The sequence below is a fragment of the Chroicocephalus ridibundus genome, chromosome 13 (assembly GCF_963924245.1).
Source record: "Chroicocephalus ridibundus chromosome 13, bChrRid1.1, whole genome shotgun sequence".
Lineage (NCBI taxonomy): Eukaryota > Metazoa > Chordata > Aves > Charadriiformes > Laridae > Chroicocephalus > Chroicocephalus ridibundus.
The window spans coordinates 3,938,444-3,960,904 of NC_086296.1; the positions used below are offsets into that span (position 1 = coordinate 3,938,444).

The window sequence follows — 22,461 nt, forward strand, 5'->3', positions numbered from 1 at the left end:
AAAGACCCTGGCGTAAATAAGGCTCTGGGCTCAGGCGGCTGCTGATTTGAAGAAATCAATTCAGTTACACTGGGCTGGGCGGAGGTGTGATGGGGGGTGAAAGGCTTTGGCAGAGGGCTGTAAACTCTGCTTTCTGTAGCCCTGCAGCTGCCCCTGCGCGTTCCGTCTACCCCTTTTCTCTGAAATCAACGCTCTTTTCCAGCTCCTTCCCTTGTCCTTGCTTCTGCTCTTCTCCAGGAGGAGAGGAGGAGGTTGGCAGGGCAAGAATTGCAGAGCAAAGGAGAGCCGATAAATCGCGTTTTTCACAAAGCCACGTGGGGCTGCGTGTTGCCACCGTGGGCGGCTCTGTGACCCATCTCTGCAGAAGCAGCCGCCTGGCCACGCTGAGCATCGCCTGCTCGAGGAGCCGGCCCTTCTGAGAGCTCCTCGCCTCATTCCGAAGAAACGCTAATTTGCTCGGGGTGATTTATTTTGCAGTGGTTTTGCTGCTTTTGGCGGGGGGGGGGGGGGGGCAGTAAAAGCAGGCAGGTTAATCTGGGCTGTGTTTGAATACAGCTTCCCCGCCGGCTTCTGCGCATCGCCGCTGCTGCGGCTGCGTTCCCCGCTCCGCGATGATGGAACAAAACCACACAAACAGCTCCTGGGTTAATGAGATTAAATGCATCCAGCGGAACATCTCTATTTGTCTGGAGTCTGCTTCTTGTTCAGGTGCTATTTAAATCCGCGTTTGAAGTTGCGAGGCCCTGCAAATCCGCCTCGGTGTGGGCACCATCTCTTAACTTTTGGTCCGAAGCGGGGTCGGAATTTCCCCCTTGGGCTCATTGAAGCCTTTCCCGGTGCAGAGCCGTAGCCGTGCCGGCAGCCACCTGCCATCGGGCTGATCCCCCAGGTCCTGGGGCACTGGTTGTGATGCCGCCAGCAATGCCGCCGGCAGCTCCCTGCGCTTGTTTGGCAGCTGAATGGGAGGAGTGGGGATTTTGAAATAAGCCCAGCAGGGAAGAAAACCCCATGATCTAAAGCAAGCAAGCGAAATCTCATTTTCTCCTTGAGTTTCAGAGGGCCGAGCAGCGAACAAACAATTATTTCCCGGCGACTTTGCTGGGTAGATCTATAATTCCTGAGTGACAGGGGACCGGCGCTCTAAAAGCGAGCTGCTGGCTGATGGATAACGGGGGCGACGGCGGGGACGATGATCTGCTGGCACAGAGCGCTCCCACCGCCTGCCGCACGGTAAATCAGCGGCGGCGGGGAGAGACCTCCTCGGATGCCTCCATCCTTCGCTCCTGGGACCCGTCGCGGCTTGCTGAGCCTCGGAGGCGCAGGGCCGAGGTCTGGCAAGGCAGAAAATAGCGATGCTACGAAGCGACGCGTGGAAGGAGCAAGCGATTCCATGCTGCGTTTTCTCCCCCCTCGGCACCCAGAGTTTTATGTACTGTAAAATTCGTTGTGTTATTGGAAATGGCATTTTGGCTGGGGTTTGTACAAGGGAGTGCTGCTAAATATAAAGAAAAGGTAATTGTTATTTCTTTCAAGCATAGCTTTAATTTTTCTCTAATCCCATGGCACAGACATTCAAATCCTGTTCTTTTGCGGGGAAAGAAGATGCTGTTCCCCCTGCCTCTTTCAGCAGTCATTTCAGAGGATTGGAGGTAAACCCCAGCGCTTCCAGTGAGGTTGGTGATGGTGGGCAGGGGGTCAGAGCTGGCAGCTCTGAGCTCCCCGGGGACGGCTTCAGCTCCCTGCTGTAGCCAGCAGCAGCCTGTTGCAGTTTTAATTTCCAAGGAAAATCGGTAAAAAACCTTCCAGCCCAACTGGCTCTTTTCTGATGATGTTGAAATCAGTCCTCTGCCTAATTAGCTTGTAAATATTACTGCAAGGTTGTTTTTTTTCCTCTCTTTTTTAGGCCAAGCGCACGGTGTTAGACAGTAAGTGGAAGGAGAAATGCATTATGCAAACCACGAGGGAAAAGCATCTGTTTCCCTCTCTCGCGCTCCCAGCACGACCTGCCGCTTAAATGGAAAAAAGACACAGCTCTGAGAAGTACCTCTTCGTGTTGGGAAGAGAGAGAGACGCTTTAAGGGGTCAGTATTGAAGTTTTTCTGAAGGACCGTGCAGCTGAGGCATGAAACATGTCAGGAGCCATGGCAGAGGGTGGGAAATTCCAGTCCCTAAAGGGGGCCTACAGGAGAGATGGGGAGGGATCTTTATCAGGGAGGGGAGCGATAGGATGAGGGGGAACAGTTTTAAACTGAAAGAGCGGAGATTTAGATGAGATCTCAGGAAGAAATTCTCTGCTGTGAGGGCGGTGAGCCCCTGGCCCAGGTTGCCCAGAGAAGCTGTGGCTGCCCCATCCCTGGAGGGGTTCAAGGCCAGGTTGGACGGGGCTTGGAGCAACCTGGTCTGGTGGGAGGTGTCCCTGCCCAGGGCAGGGGGTGGCACTGGGTGGGCTTTGAGGTCCCTTCCAACCCAAACCATTCCATGATTCTATGAAATGCACCCTCGGTGTTGGCAGGGGGGTGCTCGCTGGGTGCCCAGGGCAGGACCAGGGTGAAATCCCCCCATAAGATGCATCAGCCTTAGTAAGTGTTCGATGGTCACACTGCAGCAGGAATTAGGGAGTTGGCCCCGTGTCAGCTGAGTTACCCGTGCCTGACAGTCCTGGAGAACAGAGCTGGGGTGCCCTGGGTGCCACCAGCCCGCGTTGGAGCATCCCTCGCTGCTGCCCCTCCGTGTGGGTTTCACTGGGGAGCGGCTTAAAACGCGCTCGGCCGGGGAAAGCTCGGCCGGGCTGGGGCTGTGCCTGGAGCCTGAGGCTGGAGAAATGCCTCTGATTAAAATGACTTCAGGGGGTTGAGAGGGGCATTGGCAGAGCCGGAGCTGGCAGCGTGCCCTGCGTGGGGCTGGCTGTCCTGGGGGCAGGGAGGGGGATGAAGCGTGGCCTCAAACCGCGCTGGCCTCCCACCCTCCTGCCCCTTTCCCATTCCAGTTTTGATTTTCCCGACAAAGCCATGAGTTTGGGTGGCTCTTGGCTTCTGGAGCCTTTGGAGAAGCTGTGGTATTTCTTGTTTTTAAGCTTAAAATAGCCTGGAATCGGCTCTTCGTGTTTCCTGGAGTCTGCTTCGCCTTCCAAACCTAAGCGAGAGTCATCACCATGATGCAAATAGGAGTTAAAACCCGCTGAAAGCCCTGGATTGAAGTCGGCGTGTATTTTACGGGCCTGCGACAGCTAATGCAGGAGCCGTTCCCCCGATAAGCATTATTTTGGATCACAGTAAAAGCCGCATCAGATCAAGGCTTTTGGCAAGACTCATTTTATAGTGGTTATTAAAGGCTGAAGCGAACTGCTTGGGGATGGGCCCCAGGGTGCATCAGTAAATAGAGAAAGCAGAGGATCAAAAAAAATGAAACATGTTTTGGGTCTCTGAAAACCATCTTTAGAAAGAGCTTGGCATTATTATTATTTTCAGTCTAATGTTGTTTTCTGCCTAAGTAATGTCGGGGAAGTGTCTTGAATGGCTTCTTAATTTGTGAGGGTCCCAAAGGCATATCATTCGGAAGGAATTGGATTAACACTTATGAAAAATAAATTACAGGCTGAGTGCTCGTTAGATGATTTTGAATTAATTTATTGATCTGAGGCTCGAGTGTTAGAAAATAGAGGGGAAAAATAACTGACGGCACTTTATCCCCAAACACACGTGATTCTTATACTGAATAAACAAGGGGATTGAGCAGCCATTTCTTGGCGAACCCTTTGATTTGAGGAGCATTTTGAGCTGCATGGAGGGGCAGAGCTGCTGGGCTTGGGGTTTCCATGGACCCATCGGGGCAGGCGGAAAAGCCCGAGGGACTTCCCTGGGTTTGGCAGCCTGCAATGGCCCGGGAGAAGAGCGGGATGCTGTGGGATGGTGTGCCCTGCTCCATCAGGCACAGCAGTAAATCTCCCTCTGGAAGATGCCGTCATTCCCCGGGAGCTGGGTGGTAGAGAGTATGGAGTCAGGCTCTTCTTGGAGGCATGGAGTGAAAGGCACAAGGCAGATGGCAGGAGGGATGCTCCACTGCACACAAAACCCCTTTGCTATGGGGGGATCACCCTTGGGATGAGGGCCAGAGCGGTGGTGGGATCTCCATCCTTGGAGATGCCCAGAGCTCACCTGGAGAAGGTCTTGAGCTGCCTGATGTACTGGGAGGCTGGCTCTGCTTTGAGCAGGGCTCGGGCCAGATGGTGTCCAAGGTCCCTTCCAGCCTCAATTAATCGGTGATTAATGAAAATAGCTCCCTATCCAAGTGTGGTTTTACCCAGCTTGAGCTCCGGCTTGCCCATCCTCGTTGACCACGGCAGGTAGCCAGCAGCAGGAGCCAGCGCTGGAGTACCAAAGTGCAAACCATCAGCGTCCTTGTGCGAAAGGCACCCAAACAGGCTTGGCTTGAACAGCAACGGGGTGGTTTTTTTTTTTTTGCCAAGTATTTGTGGAAACTGTAGCAGGCATTTGCCAGTCAATGTGATTTTCTTTTTTATTGCCGCTTTCTCGGTCCGAGCGAGCTGTGCCCCCTCCCGAGGCGCTCTCTGCCTATTGCGGGCCTGCTGCAGCGAAATAAGTTTCAGGGAAAGCTGGAAACTTGGCAAACTTCTGCGGTATAAAGTGAAGCGGGGGTTTCTTTTTAAAGGCTGAAAGCAAATACATCCCAGGAACTGACAGCCTATTAAAAACAAAGATAACAGAGTCTCTGGGTGCCTCTCTGCTGGCAGTCATCTGGCTTTCCATATTTACTTGATAACGTGACGGCTAGTGCAGCAGGCACCGGTATCTAAAAATAAATGAAGGAGCTGTTCCTTCGGGCTCTGGGTTAATCTGGTTTGGGGGAAAATGGTCCATCGTGCAAGCTCAGGAACCCGCACTGCTGTTTTTTTAACGTAAAGTAGGATTTGCGGTATAAATGAGCAGCCGTAATGAGATACTCATCACAAGGCGCATGATGGGGTTTTCCACACGGGTCAGCGCGGGTGTGCGTCCCACCACGGCTGCTCTTACTGGTGTTGCTGGTCCTGCTCTCGGTGAGGTTCTGGTTCCATCACGCTGGGTTCCATCCCCCCCGATCTGGGGCTCCCTGGGGTTGGTGTGATTCCTCTTGCCGTGGCATCGCTTGGAGCAGGTCAGCGGTGCACACCCAGCCGCAGCACCATCCTACTGGTCTGTACTGGAAGCAGTGGGATGGGGTTGCTGGGGGTGGCTGTGCCTATTGTCACCCTGGGCGAGGTGAAAGGGCTGACCCGAGGAGCTTGGGTGTACCTGGAGGGTTTATTTGCCCCGAAGGCTCCTGTGGCAGTGGTCTGGGCGTCGATGGCTGGACTCTGCTCCGAGCCGTGGGGTTTGGCCATCAGCGAGGTGGGCACTGCTGGGCACAGCCCGCCCCCGCGCTGGCACAATCCCAGTCCCCTGGGGCATGCGGAGACCCTCGGTGGTCGGGTCTGCCGGGATGAGGAGTGCGGCATCGTCCACCCGCTGGCAGCAGCATCGCTAATTTGCACCCCCCTGTCCGCAGCACGGCCTCCCTGCACCGTAACCTGCTTATTAAACCCAACCAACTCATTAACTCCGCGCGCAGGGAGCTTTGCCTTAAAAAATAAAGCAAGCGAAATTTTCACTCTGAACTGGGTCAAAAGCTTTTCTTTCCTCTTTTTTTTTTTTTTTTTTTTTTTTTTTAATTTCCACCCCCCTCGACACCCCCCCGTCTTTCTTTCCTGGAGACAGGTTTGGACTTTGTTCGGCGGCAGCAGCAGCCGGCGGCTCGGCTGCAGGGATCTCACGCTCTTCCTCGACGGCGGATATAAATCCTCCTGAAGGAAGGGGAGGGAGAAATACGCTGATGCCGAGCCGGTGCCCTAAATCCCAGTGCAGGGAAGCCATGGCCGTGCCGGGAGCCCTCCCACGGTGAGCATCGCTGCCGGGGCTGTTTCGGGGCCTGAACCCGAGTGCGAGGGAGAAGGGGGTCCTGAAGGAGGAGCAACGCGTCAGATTAAAGGATTTGGCAATGTCTAATGAAACAAGAGCCTCCAGGCTTCCGTTAATTAACAAATTAGCTCATCAAGAGTCTCCCTAATTTGTCGAATATAAAGCTGCCCTATTAATTAAACAAGAGGACAGATTTTAATTTGCCCGGCGAAATCACGCATTTCATTGATAAACGACTCATTTAAACCGTTCTTGGTGAAAGTTTCTGGAAGCAGTGATGGGGGCCGAGCCAGGCGTCAGCGCCGGGCTCCTCCGAGCGAGCAGCACCCGCGGCCGGGGCTCGGGGACCACCCCCCGTCCCCTGCCCGTCATCCCACCACCTCTCCTCCTCCTGCCAGCCTGCCCCTCTCTCCAGCGCCGGGCTCTGCCACTGCTTAATTGATCCATGCGCTAATTGGGTCTGATTACATCCAGCCGCTTGTTCCCCTTCCCCTAAATCCCCTTAGCTCGCTGTTTTCCATGGCTGGCAAATTATTGTCCAAAAACTCCGCACCGTGTGCTGGCCGGTGGTCCTGGGGGTTCGTCAGGGCTGGGGAGATGCCGGGCTGGGGGCGGCGGATGCCACGGCACGTGGGAAAAGCGCTCGGGGCTGGGATGCCCAGGCAAATGCTTTACCTTCTCCCTCGGGAATTACAGTCCCGTCGTTCCTCCTTGAAGGCAGCTTCAAAAGAGCCGCGCCGGTTCGTGCTCCCTGCTAGCGACAAAAGCAGCTCACTGCGGTCGCTCGGCCCCGCGGCCGGCGTTCCTGCCTCCAAGGACACGGGAATAAATCGGAGGTCGCCTGACATTCTGATGATCTCCGTGTGGGATTAATTGCTCGCGCATCATCTCCCCGGCCAGCCGTGCCGGGGAAGCAGCGTCGAGCCGGCGTACCCCAGGTTCCCCTCTACCAACCCTTTTTTCTTTTTTCCCCCCAAAAAAGTAAAGAGAAGTCTTAACAGGCGAGCGAGTGAATTATGTGGAGTCCTGCCCGAGTTTTCAATTTAGCTCTATTGATTTATAAGGTCTTTTCAATTACTGAATCCTTCTCGGCGGCGTGCGGAGTGGCTGTACGTGAGCTTCATACTCCACGGGGCCGGGCGCTGCGGCGGCGACCGGCTGCGTCTGCTCCAGCCTGACCGAGGCACAAATAACGAGGATTTCCTCTGCGACACTTAGTAAATGAAAAAAAAAATCAGGAATTCATTAGCACAAGAACTTGTCTTATAGGAAGAGAAGACGGGAGGAAAATGGGAAGTGTAGGAGTTGTCATGAACACAATATATGAAGCAATTGGAATTCAGGAGAAGGCAATTTGAAATCTTATTAAATTTTCTTCTTTCTGTTGTTTTTTTTTTTTATTTTTTTTTTTTATTGCGTGGACGTGGCTGGGTGATTTCTGAGGGAGCTGGAGGTGAAAAAAATAGGTGGATAAGAAGAAGGGACCTCCCCTGGCTGCTGGGCTCGGGCCATCCCCGCTGCCTCGTGGCTCTTGGACGGGAGCTGCCGGCTGGGGAAGACAGAGCCCAAAAAGCTCTGAAATCCACCCAAAACCAGAGCAGCCCACGCCTGATCCTTTCACTTTCTCTTCCGAGTGAGTGCTGGAGTATGAATAACCTTTTGGTGTAAAATTACTGCATTTAAAAAAATTTCATTATGGCTCTATGTCACGGGACATAAAGCAGAGACAAACCTAATTAAATTACTGAGAATTAAATTGCCGGCCCCTCCAGCAAAGCCGAGGGGGGAGGCGGTTGATCCCTCCAGCTTTGCAAGGGATCCGAATCACTCGGCTCGGCTCTTCTCCCACCAAAGCCGGAGCCGAGCTGCCCGGAGCCGTGGGGAAGGAGCGCAGTTCAGCCCCTGGGAAGCTGGGGAGGGAGGGAAGTGATGCTCGTGGCGGATTTATTTATTAAGGTCCATAATTAATAGTGACGACATCCGCAGGAGGGGGGAACCGTCGTTGCCTCCATGAGGACAGGGGGAGGGCGGGATGGTTTTGGTGCTATTTAAAGGAAAATCTGGAAAGGCAGCAGGCTGCAAACGCTGAGGTTCCTGCAAGCTCAGCAGAGCTGGTTTCCTCCGCCGGCGTGGACGCGGCCGGGGGCTCACGCGGGGGGACCGTCCCGCTCTGCAGCATCGCTGCTGCTGCTGCTGACTCCGCTTCCCCATCCCGGGAATAATAATCCGGGAAATATAATAAATAAATAAAATCCAGAAAAATAACCCGGGATGGTTATTTTCAGAATACCTTTGCGTCCCTTCGATGTGGCCTATTGCTAAAACCCCGGCAGCAATTTGCTGAGGATTTCCTGCGGTCTGGGGACAGGCCGGGAGCGGAGGGGGGCAGCGCGGCTGGGTCTGGCCGGGGCGATGTGGCTGATGACTTTCCAGACGCCTTTGCCGAGCCACCATCGCCCGCCGGTGTGGTGCCGGGGCAGCCGCTTCGGCAGCGTTGGGTGCATCGTTGGCCACAGGAGATGAGAGTGGCACCGCGGCCATGGCACAACACGCCACGTCCTTTGGGAGAGTGCCATATCCATCCCCTTGGTGATGCCCGGGCTGTCTGGCGAGGTGAGGAGTGATTGAAATAAATCTGCTTACAAGCAGAAATGTGCGCTCCCTCTCAGAGGGGATGCTCCCCATTGCAGGGGGGATGCAGGGACAGACCTTCCTGCCCGGCATCCTCCTTCCTCATGCATTTGAGAGCCAGAACAGGCATGGCCTGGCTGCCACCCTGCGCTGGCCTCGGGCTCACTGGCATGGCCGGGTGCTCGTCCCTGTGGTCCCAGGCTGATGGGGTGCAGCAGTGACACAGGGGACCCACAGCCCGGGTCCGGCCGGCTCCGCTGACCCCATCCCAAATGCTCTGGGGTGGAGTTTTAACCCCCAAACCCCACTGAGGGTACCAGGAGTACAATTACAACTTGTGACGAGGGCTCTGGAAGCGCGGTGGCGGTGGGGTGAGTGGCTGATAAGCCCTGTGCTCCCCCGGGGAGCGGCATCTCGGTGCCCAAGGCCACCACGTCCAGCGTGGTGATGCTGCGTGGCCAGAGCCTGTCCCCGAGGGCGCCCGGTGCATCTCCGCTGGCTCTCGGGTGGGTGTTCGGTTTATGAAATGCCTTTTCTCTAAGCAGGAGTGTTGGAGGGTGCTCTCCTCTGCCTTACCTGTAACGGCATTTTCAATCTACATTTCCAGCCATTTAAATATATATATATATATAAAAGTTGGTGGGTTTTTTTAATTTATTTTTTTTTTTAAATCAGCTCAATATACCCACAGCAGGGTCTCCCTGCGCAGCACCCGATGTGCACAGGCTGTGAGGGTGGGTGCAGGGGCACCCCACCGCCCCCCATCCATCCGGGCTCCGCCTGCTCTTTGGGCCCCCCGAGGGGACCGATCCTGCCCGGAGAGGTGCCCCGGGGCTGAGTGTGGCGGGCTGGCTTTCTTTGACGGTACATCCCCCATAAGCCATGTTTTTGGGCAATTGTGAAGCTGAGCAATAAAGTTGTACATGGAATTCCCATTTTCTGCCCCAGCTGATGATGGAGACAGTGAACGTAGCTCATGTGTTAATCACCGCTGCGGGTTAATACCTATTACTCGGGGGGCTCAGGTTAGAGCCCTTTCTTCCAAAAAAAAAAAACAGGCAAAATTGAAGTAATTTAAATAGACAGTTTATACTGTTGGTGTTCCAGCAGCTATCACCAGCTCTGTTTGGTGCGGTGTGGATTATTTAGGGGATGTCATTAATATGCAAATCGGCACAACTTGATTGGCTCTCCTGGTGCACTTTCAGGCCCTTATAAATGGCAGAAGTGCCCGGCCCCGCTGCCACGCCGGGGGGGCTCGGGGGGCCGGCAGCCCCTCACCCGGGGCAATGGGGCCGGCTGCGGTGGGAGCCCTGTGCGGGGATGGAGCTGCCTCCGGTGCCCGCCCGGCCCCGCTCTGTCGCCCCTGGCACCCCATTTTTCTCTCTCCTGCTGCTTTCCGCGCCCCCCCACCGGTCTCCTCGCAGGCAAACCCAGGAGCTGGCATTGCATTTTCCGAGCTGTGATATTTAGTGGGGGAGTCAGGCTTGTTGGATCATCTCCGTGCCTGCCGTGGGGTACGAGCGATGCGGTGGGAAGCTGGAGGTCCCTCCCTGCAGAGGAAGGGAGGAAAAATCCCGTAAAAATCCCATGTCCACGCTTGGCAGCAGCCAGTTTCTCTCCCAGTCCCCGATGTGGCCAGAGCGGTTTGTTTTACACGGGCTCCTACCAGCACGCAGCGGGGAATTACGCCTCATCCCGGATAAAAGATGTGATGCAGATGCATCTGCAGGTTAATTAAGAGCGAGCAGGTTGCCCGCTGCAAACCTCGCGCTTCCAACCCTGCATCCGTGGGCAGGAACCTCCGCCGGCTCTAACGAGGGATGGGGGAAAACATCCCAAGAGCCCAGCTCCTGACATTTTCTCTTGGCTAATTTTCTGCCCAGCTGCAGAGGTGTGAGCAGGACACAGCGAGCGGCCCTTTGCCCAGCGCGGGGCTGCCGGCCGGGAGATTCCCAGGCTCCGGAGGACACGTGGCTGCAGGAAATTAAAGCTGGGTAATTGCAGACGACCTCTGGCAGGGCACATAATTAAAGTGAGGATTTGACAAGCGGGTGGATGAGGGCAAGCTCTCCCGGCTGGGCCAGGGGGTTGGCAGGATGGGAAATAGCTGCTGCTTACGATGAAAAAAAAAAAAAAATCCCAAGAGAAAATATCCCTTCTGCGGGGGATAACACACGAGCACGGATCGTCCTGCTGCTCCCCTGCGTCTTCCCTTGCTCCTCCTTTCAGGCACGCAGGTTTGAGAGTAGAAGTCTGTGGCAGGAGCGGTGCCGGGAGCCCAGCGGAGCCGCTGCGGATTTACACCGGGGGAGCGGGGCAGGGTGAGGGCAGCCCCGCTGCCGGCGGGGTTGGCAGCATCCCGGGGCAGCGGCGGCGGGACCAGGATCATCAGGAATGGCCTGGGAGGAAGGATGGGTTTCTCTCGGCACGGGGAGCCTCGAGCTGTTGGTTTGCCGGCTGGGATGGAGAGGAGCCGCTCCGAGCCTCCGGCTTTGGGAGTCTGGGGCTTCGGGGACCAGTGAGGAAGGCTCCGGTGCTCTTCCTTCATCCTCCTCGTGGAGCCCGTACGGGTGGTGGCGAGGGTCCCCGTAGGTCCCTGTCCCCCCTGGGATGTTGCTCCGCTTGGCTGAGGGCGGGCAGGAGAGGAGCCGAGGTGCCGGTTGCGGTCGGGGGCTGCGGCGTGCGACCCCGCTGATTCCCTGGCGGGAGATGCTCATAGCCTGATTCTAATCACGCTTTAATTACCTTGTCCCTCTTGCTCCCAGTTAACTCGGCGGCAGCAGCGGCAGCAGCCTCCCCGCCACCGCCCCGGCCTGGCATCGCAGAAAGAGGCGGGGGGAGGACGAAGGGAGCCCAAACCCCCAGCAGTTATCCATTATCCCCGTCCCCGATGCAATTAGGCAGGTGACAGTGAGAAGGCAGCAGCAATCCCAACATCGCCCACCCCACGCCCGCACTTCGGCGCTGCTGCTCAGCTGCCAGGGGCCCTACGTGGGGAGAAACTGGGGAAAAAAAAACCTGAAAATGTCCCTTCCCTGGAGTTGGGGGCAGTGGGAGGCGCTGCCGGAGCTGCCCGTCCCTGTCGGCATCGCTGCCGGCGCCTCCCGGACTTGGTCCTTGCCCGTGCCAGGGGGGCTTTCCCGCTCTGCCGGGGGATGCGTTTACGATGGATTCGTCTCTGTCAAATGATAAACGGTGATTTCCCCACCTGGCAGATGCCATTTGAGCGCAGGTCTCGCGGCGGGTAAACATTAATTGCGGCACGCCTTTAAATAGGAACAAAATTGACAGGACTGAATTACTTCAGTCCCCTGATGCCAAGCCGTAAATCACGCGCTGGAGTTTATAGAGATTTTATGTGTCTTGGGCCGGGCGGGATCAAATTTTTCTGAAGAATAATGACACGTTAATAATAGCCTGCCTCAGAGATAAAATTAGCAGAGGGGTATTTTTGCTTCTATTAAAGTCGAAGCTGGGTTCTTTTGCCTTCGTATCGGTCTCCTACGTGGAGAGAAATCACACGTGGGGTTGGGTGAAATGACGCTGAGCTCCTTCCAGCGAGGGACGGCGAGCCCAGAGTGGCACCGGTGCGGTTACGAACTGGAACATCCATTAGCTCATCGACAAACTCTCCGGTATTTGAGCGAGTTGTTAATTTATGAATGTTTTGTGCGACGCCCCCTTGTCATCACGGCACAGGCTGGATGCGTATTTAGCCTGGCTGTTGCTGGCGAGAGCACGCATTGTCCGTGGCAGTGGATGGGCAGGGTAGGTGTGCTGGCTGCCCGCTTTACACCCTCTTTAATACCCCAAAATTCACATTTTCCCACCCCCAGCTCATGCAGCCCCGTCATTGCCCTGGGGGGCCCAGCACCGGGCAGGCAAACCTGCTTTGTAGGAGCATCACCGCTGGGATGCGGGGATATCCCCATCTCGCTGCCATCCGGGATGTCCCCACCTCGCTGCCACTCGCTGCGAGACGCGTAAGGGTGCAAGACTCCTGGGTCTGAGCTGAGACCTGTTCATCTCGTTACACGTGTGTGTGCAGAGCCAGCCAGGCCACGGCCATCACCTCCACGTCCCAGGGAGCCACCACAGGCTGGGTGACCTGTGCCCGTGGCCCAGAAATGGCGTCCTGCCCGGCGGTGATCGCCGGCCCGTGGAGGTGACTCGATTCGGTCCCGCTCCCGGGGGGGCTGCCGGCCCTGCTCCCCACCGCACCCCCCCTCCGGCCCCCTGCTCAGCCCCAGGGTCATTCCTGACCCAGCCCTGGTGCATCCCTGGCATCCCCCAGCTCCCGGGGTGGTGCCACGCTCCGGACGAGCTGCACATTTGGGAACAAAGCTGAAATTATTTTTTTTCCCCCCATGATTAAAAATCCATGATTCATTACATGCCGCTGCTCCACGAGCAAGTGCTGTGAGTGCCAGGGGGTGCCGCTGCTGGTGGCCGTCCTGTCCCACTCCCTGGGGTTCCCCGGATCCCTCAGCTGCGGGAATGCTCTTGCCTTTTATTCCTGTGCCAAATTTACAGGCGCTGCAGGATCGGCCGGTTCCGGACAATCCTGAAGATGCTTCTTCAGTGCAGGATGCAGCTCTCTGAGATCATAGAAGATATTTCAAGCCATCACCCTGAGTCAGAGGGGGAAGAGCTGTGTTTTCCAGCCTGGAAAATGGACACGTGAGCCTCCGGGATGCAGGGAAGGGGGCTACGGTACCACATTTGTTTTGTTGGTCCTGTCTGGTCTGGAGAGATGGATGGATGGGTGGTGTTGGGTCAGGATTGGAGTTGTTGGGATGGACGGATGGATGGACGGACGGACGGATGGATGGAAGGATGGATGGATGGATGGATGGATGGATGGATGGATGGATGGACAGGCAGCATTGGGTACACGGCCAGGAGGGTGGGTCCGAGCGGGTTCAGGGCGGGCCAGTGGGATGGACCACGTTGGAGCCACTTGGACAGACAGGAGATGGGTGACGCTGAAGCGCACCAGCCAGAAGAGGACACTGACAGCCAGAGCCAACAAAGGTGACGGTGGCCACAGGTTTCCTCTTCCTTACCCTAAATCTCCTTAGCAATAAATGGTGGGTTTTATTCCAGGCTGCGGTTTCCACCTGGATGGAGCCGACTCCGCACCTGGCTGGAGCAGCAGCAAACGGCTCCTGCTGCTTTGAAGATCAGAGCCGTAAGGAGACAGGGATTTACGGCTGCCAACAGGAGAGGTGAGGGGCTTCGCTCCCCCCAAAGTCCCCCCTGGGTTAGATTAGGCTGTCTGCAAGGAAACTTAATTGATTCTTTAGGTTAAAGCCTTTTCATCTGCGCAGACAAGCCGAGGCATTAATTCTGTGTAATGTGACACGGAACATTTGCGTGCAGCGCTGCGGCACGGCTTTCCCTCCCCGTGCTCGCTTTTGGGCTCTGATTTGTTTTCTTTCCAAGGCAAATTCTGGATCTGGCTTCCATCAACAGCGCTAATTAATCCCTTTCGATATATCCCAACAATTTTATTTTATTTTTTTTTTTTAATGGTTTTCAGATAACAGGTGCGTTGGGGGAGCAGGCTTCTCTCCGTCGTGCCGGTGCCGGGGGAGGACCTCATCCAGCGCGGGGCTGAGCTTTGGACATCAGGATGCTCGAGCCGTGCCCAGCTGCGGGAAGAAGCCGGCGGGGGGGGACCCCAGCGATGGCACAGGTGTCCCAGCAGCTCCCCCTGCACCGCCGACCGACTCTCTCATCGCTCCAGAAATAGTCCCACCTCTGGCACGGGCTCAGGAATCAAACATATTTTGCTGTTATTTTTAACGGTGGGGGGGGAAGCGCAGCCCCGGGGACCTGCACCAGGGCCACCCCCTCCACCCCCGCCCCCCCCCGGCCAAAAAGAGACCAAAAATGGCATTGCTCCCTCGGAGAACAGCCGGGACCTGGCAGGGATGCTGAGCCTTCCCGGAACGGAGCAGCACCCTTCCCTGCCGGCACTGGGAAGCGGGACGGGGCCATCGGCAAAGTCGGAGAACGCCGGCCGACCGCCGAAACACATTTGTGCGAAGTCTTGCTCCATGGAGCAGTGATCAATTAGACGGAAACCTGGATTTATTTATTAAAAAAAAAAAAAACATAAAGAAAAAAGTACGTTTTCTCAGTGGTGTTTGTGCGGTTGAAGCCCTTTGCTGTTATTAAGAGAAATCCAACTGGTGGCTTTAATAATTGGGTATTTCCCGAGGGGTTTATCAGCTGTGTCACACCGATGGGTCTGTGTTTGCCGCGGGATTACGGGAATGCTCGCCTCCCTCTGTGTTTTGTATCGGGCGGCTGCCGTCCCCGCACACGGGGCACCGGCTGCGGGACAAGGACAACCTGAGGGTTTGCAGGGTGACGCTGAAGAGTGAAAGACGAGCCCGTATTAAGCTCCAGCAGTTTCACAGCCAACGCCAGCCACGACAGACCTGTCGGCATCGTCCCTCTCCCCAGGGGGATGCTCAGCATCCACAGCCGGAGCCCTGGCAGAGCTGTGTTTGACCCTTCTCCATCCCAAATTCCCCCAGGGCCAGGGGCTGGTGGCCACCGTGCCACCAAACAAAGCGAGCGGGGACCTGAGGGGAGGGCGGGGATGCTGGCACCGAGCCGCATCCTCGCACCCGCCGAAGGCCGGAGGAGGCGGCTGAGCTCTGCACAATCGCAAATGCCCGAGTCTTCACCTTTCCCAAACCCAGAGCTTGTGGTTGGCTTTGTTGGTTTTTTTTTTTCCCTCTTCCGAGATGCAGACGCAAGCAAGACCCGGCCTGAAGTGGTTTCCCACAGAAGATGTCGCATTAAAAAAAAAAGAAAATCGACTTTGAGTCAGAGAAAAAGAGACGAACGCCTCATTTTTCCACAGGAAAGGATTTCAGGGCGACGCGGCACCCGGAGAAAACGCTCATTTCTGGCAAAATTAGCAATTTTAGGGTGAATTGGGAGAGCAGAGCGGGGGAAGCGCTGTGCTGATATCAGAAGCTGCCTGGCCACTAAACCTGCCCTGAGGATAACAACGGCACACACCGGGCACGGCATCCCCTGCGCCAGCTGGCTCTGCCCCTCGGGAGCCGTGGGGCCCTTCCCTCCCGCCTCTGCCGAACAGCTGGGGGAGAAAAATCCTGAAAATTAGATGAAGGCCGTGAAAGGAAGGTGCGGCATCGCACTTGGAAATTCAACTTTCCGTTTCCAAACCACCCTCCGGGCGGGGGAGAGCAAGGAGGAGTTTGCTGGGCTGCAAAGGTTCCCCCCGGGGAAACCTGGTTTGGAGCGTGAATCCCAAAGGATTGGGTCGTACCCTCAGTCTCTTATGGGAAAAGGCTTTTTCCACATTTATAGAGATGTCCTGGGGTGAAAAATGTAATTTTGTATTCACCGTTTGTCTTGTACAACAAAACACAGGGAGAGGATCCTGTGGGGAGTTCGGGTGAATCGATGCGGGGGTAGCAACGGGTGCGTAACTCGCAGAAAGGAGCCGAAATCGTCGTCGTCGTCGTGGTCCCTCACTGAACACCCCCTTCACCCACCTTCGTTTCATGCCCTCGTTCCGCGGTCCCCGCTGCATCCGTACGGCCATGGCCGGGATGAAGGGCTCACAGGACCCACCGGCTCCTGCTGCCTCTCTTTCCTTGGTGGGAAAGAAAATAACTTCATTTTTCCCCTTTTTTAATGAAATCCAGCCAGAACCAGACCCGTTCCCTGGCAGAGGGATTTTCTTTCTGCTGTGAGGGGTTTTAATCGCGGAGTTTCTTAATTTCACTCGTGCTGTTTAAAAAAAAAAAAAAAGAAAAAAAAAAAAAAGGAAGGAACCCACAGGGAGAATTAAAGGAACCTCTTTAAAAAAAAAAGGGTCGCATTGAGATGTTTGTGTTTTTAACCTAAAACCTCGTCCTGCGGATGGGCGCGATGGAGATCTCCTGCCCCGGTGCCACACGCCCGGCCGGGAGCACACCGAAAGCCAGCGGCTCACGAGTCTCCTCGGCTGAAGGTTTATCCTGAAGCATCTCCCGCAGCTCGGGATTTGTTAAGGGTGGATCCGCTGTGTCCTTACCACAGCTCACGGCCGCGCCATTGAGTTTCCAGAGATTAGAAACACGAGGGAGAAAATAAATGGCAAAGGGGCTCCGATCTGCTGCCCGGCAGAGTATTTCAGAGCCCGGGGGTGTCTCAGCATCGCTGGGAGGCGCTGGGTTTGCAGCAAGTGAACTAGAGAACCTCTGGGGAAATGCTGTCCTGGGACAAGAAACAAAAATAATTTTGAGAAGATAAAGAAAAATAATTTTATTTCTCCAGCCGCTCTGAGCAAAGAGAAACGCCCGGCTCTTGCGGCACGGCTGTGGGCTGTGAGGTGGCTCCGGGGTGCTGGGGTGGGTGGATGAAGGTGAGGGTGGATGAAGGGGGGGTTCAGCCTGGAGAAGAGAAGGCTCCGGGGAGACCTTCGAGCCCCTTCCAGTCCCTAAAGGGGCTCCAGGAGCGATGGGGAGGGATCTTTATCAGGGAGGGGAGCCATGGGATGAGGGGGGAATGGTTCTAAACTGAAAGAGGGGAGATTGAAATGAGATCTCAGGAAGAAATTTTTCACTCTGAGGGTGGTGAGCCCCTGGCCCAGGTTGCCCAGAGAAGCTGTGGCTGCCCCATCCCTGGAGGGGTTCAAGGCCAGGTTGGACGGGGCTTGGAGCAACCTGGGCTGGTGGGAGGTGTCCCTGCCCAGGGCAGGGGGTGGCACTGGGTGGGCTTTGAGGTCCCTTCCACCCCAACCATTTATGATTCTGTGATTCTAAGATGCTGTGCCGGGATGATGTAGGTGCTGTGCTGGGATGATGCTGGTGTGGAGACACCTCCCTGGGAGCAGACTGTGGGATCACCCGGCATTGCTGCCCCGTCCCTGTGGTTGCGTCTGCTCAGTGATAACCTGTAACATCGACATGTGCAACCCGAATTCTCCCTGTGCTGCTCCATCCCCAGGTGTGGCCATATCCAGCGTACCCCCACCACGGGGACAAAATGCGTCTCTCCAAAGCCCCTCTCAGCATCCTCCTGCAGGAACCAGCACTGCCCAGTGCTCAGGCACTTTTTAGCCTGATCTCCTAAAGGTATCCTGATCTCCTACGGAGAGGAGCACTGGGCTTATGTGCCTGTCCATCTTGCTTTCCTTCTTCACCAACTCATCGGACTTTTTTCAGTTTAACTTCTTCCATACTGAGCAAGAGCAGTCTCGGAGGCAGTGCCGGCAAGGGAGGAGGAAGGCTCTCACTCATCCCACCCCATGCAACGCAGGCTCAACCCCAGTACAAGACATCAGAGCGTGTCCCCCCCCGCCTCCCCGCAGTGAAAGGCAGAGAAACCCGTGGGCGGGGGCGATGGCTTTTTGGATAATGCCCCAGGATCTGCATCTTTTCTGTGAGATCAGCCTTAAAAATCCAGGGGCTGGGGTGTGAAATACAAAATGCGTTAAATAGGTTTATTCTCCCCAGGCGGGGCTGGTTGAAGGCAAATCCCCCCCGGAGCTCAGCTGCAGCCCGGGCAGTAATTCACCCCCCTGTGCCCTCGGGAACTGATCGCCCCAGAAAGCCCCAGCATGTGCTAATTAACCCTGCAGCCCTAATAAGAAGGGGGCAGGCTCTCTCTAGCCCTAGGATGAAGTTAGTCTGGGGTTTGGTTCTTGGCTTGGGGGGGAGCTGCCGCCCTCCTGGGACGGTCCCTGCGGGGATGCTGTGGTGGGGGCTCACACCGGCTTTGCTGGGGACAGAGGCTGGGGCCACCGCGGCTCCCCCCAAGCCGGAGGCAGCTTGGAGATGCTGGATTGGAAACCAGGTAGGAGAGACCCTCCCGGAATGTCCTCCGCAAAGCAGAGGTGAAACGGAGCTGGGTTGAAGTTTCTGGCTCTACATAAAGCCCGTGAGGCAATGCCTGGGGCTGCGGCGGGGACCCTGAGCGCCCGTGAGGCTGTGACACAAGGAGCTTTGCTGGGGCAGGTGCTGTTGGTGATTTCCCCATCCTGGACCATCAGCTCCAGGAACGAGCCTCTGTGGGATCCCTGTGCCTGGAGAGGGCCAGGAGGCTCCCAGGGAAACCTGTTGCATGTCAGAGCCTGGGAATAGCGGGATGGTCCCCAAACATCAGCCCCAGACTCTCGGTTTGTTTCTCCAGCTCCTCACCCAAGGGCTGTTGGAGGTGTCACGCTTTGTGGCGGGGGCTGGTTTCTGAGCGCTGGAAGGGCAGTGCCTGCAGAGGGGGGGCAAAAGCAGGCCGGGGTGGGTGCCCAAGGAAGATTTCATTCCGTGATCGATGAGGCACCTCTGGCACGTGGGAGATGTGCCCCCGAGCAGGGCTCTGCGGGAGGCCGTGGGGCGAGAGCCCCTGCTGCCTCTGGGGACGCGCCAGCCGGGGCCACCAGCGCTGCCCCTGTCACCGCTTGCCCTCAGGGCAGCCACGGCCTTTGTGGGGGGGGAAAAAAGCAAAAGCCAAACCCGTCCCACGGTTTTGTAATGAATCAAGCTGCAGGAGAGAGAAATGCAGCCTAAAGCTGTGCAGATGCCTGGTGTGGACACGCCAAAGCCTTCAGCTCTGCCCCGGGGGACAGATGAGGTGAGCCTGGCTGGCGTTTTGATGACAAGCTCGTTACCAGACTAATTGCTTCCATGGCAGCTGTTGGAGGCCGGTGGGGGGCAGGGGGGGAGCAGGGCTGGCTCCCCAGGGGTGGGGGAAGCGCTGGCTGTGGCTGCAGGCAGGGAGCCCAGGGCAGGGTGCCCTGTGATGCTCGGGACACTTCATCTCCTGCTTTTCATCTCGGCTGCAATGTCCTCCAATTCCCACCGAAGCTTCTCGAGTGCCCTGAGCCCCTAACGAGCCCCGGGGGACGAAGCACTGTGTGCGGGAGCCTGGTGCTGCTCCTTGCCTCTCCCTTTGCAAAGGCAATCGTTACTCCTCCTCGGGTTTTACTGCTCCAAATAACTTTTTTTTTTTTTTTTGGTGGAAAGATGTAGGAAACTCTTGTTCTCTCCCCGTCTCGCACGGCTCTGGGCAGAGGCAGGGTGTCCCGTGGGAAAGGGGTGAGGCTGGTTGACGGTTCCTGCTGAGCAATCAGCATCCCACTCATCCCAATCTTCCCTTGCTCTTTTGGGGACAAAAAGCTCTTCCTGGTGAGGAGAGACAGACCCCGGAGTACTGCTGGATCCGACCATCCCAAGCACCGATGTTCTGGGAACCGCCTGAGGCCTCAGCCGGGATTTGATGCGAAGACCTGCATCTCCTTGTAAATCCCCACCTGGGTGACGTCCTGTCTGTCGCCTGCTGGGGGGCTCGAAGGCAAGCAGCAAGTGACTTGATAATACCGGAAAGGATGTCCTACGCTGGTGTTTAACACTAAAACAAAGTGCCTGCGCCCACCAATCCCTCATCCCTGCGCCTGGAGCTCTCGGTGGCCCTCGACAGCTCCCGCGCAAATCAGAAACTGCCAATAAATCGCCCAGCGCAGGCACGTCCGTCATCCCCCTGCCATCCCGGCGGGCTCAGCCGCTCTCACCAGGGATGAGGGGTCATCCTGCACCCACAGCAGCGGCTCGGCCCATTTTGGGGTGGTTGGTGGCAGGCGATGCAGGGGGCTGTTGATGGGGCAGGGTCCAGCTGGCAGCAGAGCTGTGCACCGGGAGCATTTGCAACCTGCTGCATCAGCCCTGCCTTGCAAAGGGGTTTTTTTTTGGGTGCCGGGGGGTGCGATGGGGCAGTGCTGGAGCCGTACCCCAGCCCAGGGGTGTCCGTCGCTCTCCTGCGTGTGCCGCTCCTGTTCCCGAGCATGGCTGGAGTACCTGACTGTGCTCTGCAGAGGGAGGCACAGCCTGGGGCGGGGTGGGGGGGGAAACACTGCAAAATTGGAGTCAAACGGCGGTTTGGAAGACGCTAGAAGCGCTGTGAGCAGTGGTACCCAGAGGGTGGTTTGGGGCTGAAACAGCAGCTCTGCGTGCGAGCCTGGCAGCCTGGTGCGGGGATGCCCTGTCCTGCCCACCCCGGCGGTGGGACATGGTGCCTCCTGCAACCAGCAGCGCCGTTTACAGCCCTGGGGCCGCGGCGGGTTTCGGCAGCGTCGTCCCAGCGCAGCCGTGGCTGTGCGGAGCCCTGCTGGGTTCCCGTGCCGCGTGGCTATTTATAAGCCCCGAGTTGCACAAGGTTGGGACTGGGTTGGTTTTTGGTTTTTTTTTTTTTTTCCCCGTGATTGTTTCAAATCAGCGGAATGGGGAAAGCGAGCAGTCTATTTGACATCCTGTATATGTGGGCTTTCTATTTGTGCGATGAGTTCTCGTTTCCACTTGGATCGCGGGGCAGTAACGGGAGCCGTAACTCGCTACCGTGGTGGGTCACGAAGCCAAGGGCGGGAGGAGTGAGCTCCCCACAGCCCGCCCGTGGGAAAGGCGGGTGATGCTTATCCGTGGGGATAAACCCAGCCCTGAAACGGGGCTGGGAAACGCGGTGGGAGCCCCGTGTCATGTCCTTGCAGCTGAGCCCGGGTCCCTTCCCAGCCATTTCGTGTGGGTTTTCCCTGCAGCTCTGCCCAGGGCGAGGGAAAGCGCTGCTGGATGACGGAGAAAGCTCCCTAGGAGAGGGAAAAGCGTTATGCGATTTCTTCCACATTAAGTGTGACATCTGCTTCGGGATGACTCAGGCGGGTTCCCACCACCCGCGGAGGAGAAGAGAGGAGGGCAAGCGTCCGTACGGGCTGGGTCGGATCTACAGGGCTCGGTCCTTCCCCCGGGCACGGCAGGGAGGCACTTGGGAGGTTATAATAAGCCTAAATCCACCAGTTCACGATACACTGAATTTGGAGCTAGAATTGCTTTGCTCGGTGTGGGTGGCACTCAGTGTGCTCGCCAGGGAGGTGCTCGATGCCAAAGGCTCTGGCTTTGGTGCCCGGCATCACCACGGGAGCTGCCATCCCTGTGTCCCGAGCCGTTCCCCGTGGCCTTTCTGCACCGTCCCCATCCCTGGGAACGGGGTGTTTGTCCTGCTGTTCGCCGTGGTTTGCTGAGCAGGCGATGCTGAGCACCTCGGAGGGAAACCCCAAACCGCAGCGCAGGGCAGGCACTCAGGGTATGACACTTTGGCCCCAGTCAGCGTGTTTTTAACTTCACCGTCTTGCAAAGCACAGCAATAAGTGCCTGGGAGCAGGATCCTGCATCCCGCTTTGCCCAGTGGAAGCAGCAGGTGCCTGGGAAAGACTCAGTGGGAAGGGGATGGACTGATCCTGCCCAGGGACATCGCTCGGCTCCCGTCCCGGTGCTGTGGGGTCTGCAGAGCTCAGCCTTGCTGGGGAAACTGAGGCCACGCTGGGTCTCGGCTCAGGACCCCTCTGTCATCGCAGCGTGGCATCGCTGTGCCCCAAGGTCGGCCCTTGGCAAGGCCACCTGCAGGAGCATCGGTAGCAGAGCGTCCCCAGCCCTGCCATGCCCCGGGGTGATTTTTGGGAGCCTCTGGCTCCTGTCCCATGCACGGACTGCGTGTCACCTGGCGCTGCCTGGGCCGCGCATCTTCTTCGGCCGCATCCAGGAGCTGGTCTGCAGTCACACTGTTTGACATTAGTTTGTGGTTATTTTTCACCCCCCCTTGCTGGCGTGGTCCACAGGATGCTTTGCGGGCTGTCTTTACAGCTGAGAATAATTAATTAACCTTAATTAATTACCCTTAATGTATGAACTTTCTGTCTGCTAGGGAGATGGGCGAACTGGCTGGTGGCAAACCCAGGGCAGCGCCAGTGTCGCTCGAGCTGATGCTGGTGTGTCCTGATGGGGCGAATCCTGCTCCTTCCCCGGGCCGTGTCCTGCCGCAGGAGGAGGGTGAAGTGGGGGCATCACCCCAAAACATCCTT

The 22,461-nt window shown here is 56.8% G+C and overlaps 2 long non-coding RNA genes across 2 annotated transcripts; both read left to right on the forward strand.

The window, feature by feature from the left end:
• The first annotated feature begins 634 nt into the window (after nucleotides 1-634).
• On the forward strand, nucleotides 635-3,484 carry LOC134522843 (uncharacterized). Its single transcript, XR_010073146.1, has 3 exons — nucleotides 635-1,512; nucleotides 1,904-2,081; nucleotides 3,074-3,484. It is a non-coding gene; the product is annotated as an uncharacterized LOC134522843 (long non-coding RNA).
• Nucleotides 3,485-13,147: 9,663 nt separating this feature from the next.
• On the forward strand, nucleotides 13,148-14,542 carry LOC134523094 (uncharacterized). The gene is made up of 3 exons (XR_010073212.1): nucleotides 13,148-13,268; nucleotides 13,695-13,816; nucleotides 14,131-14,542. It is a non-coding gene; the product is annotated as an uncharacterized LOC134523094 (long non-coding RNA).
• The last annotated feature ends 7,919 nt before the right edge of the window (nucleotides 14,543-22,461 follow it).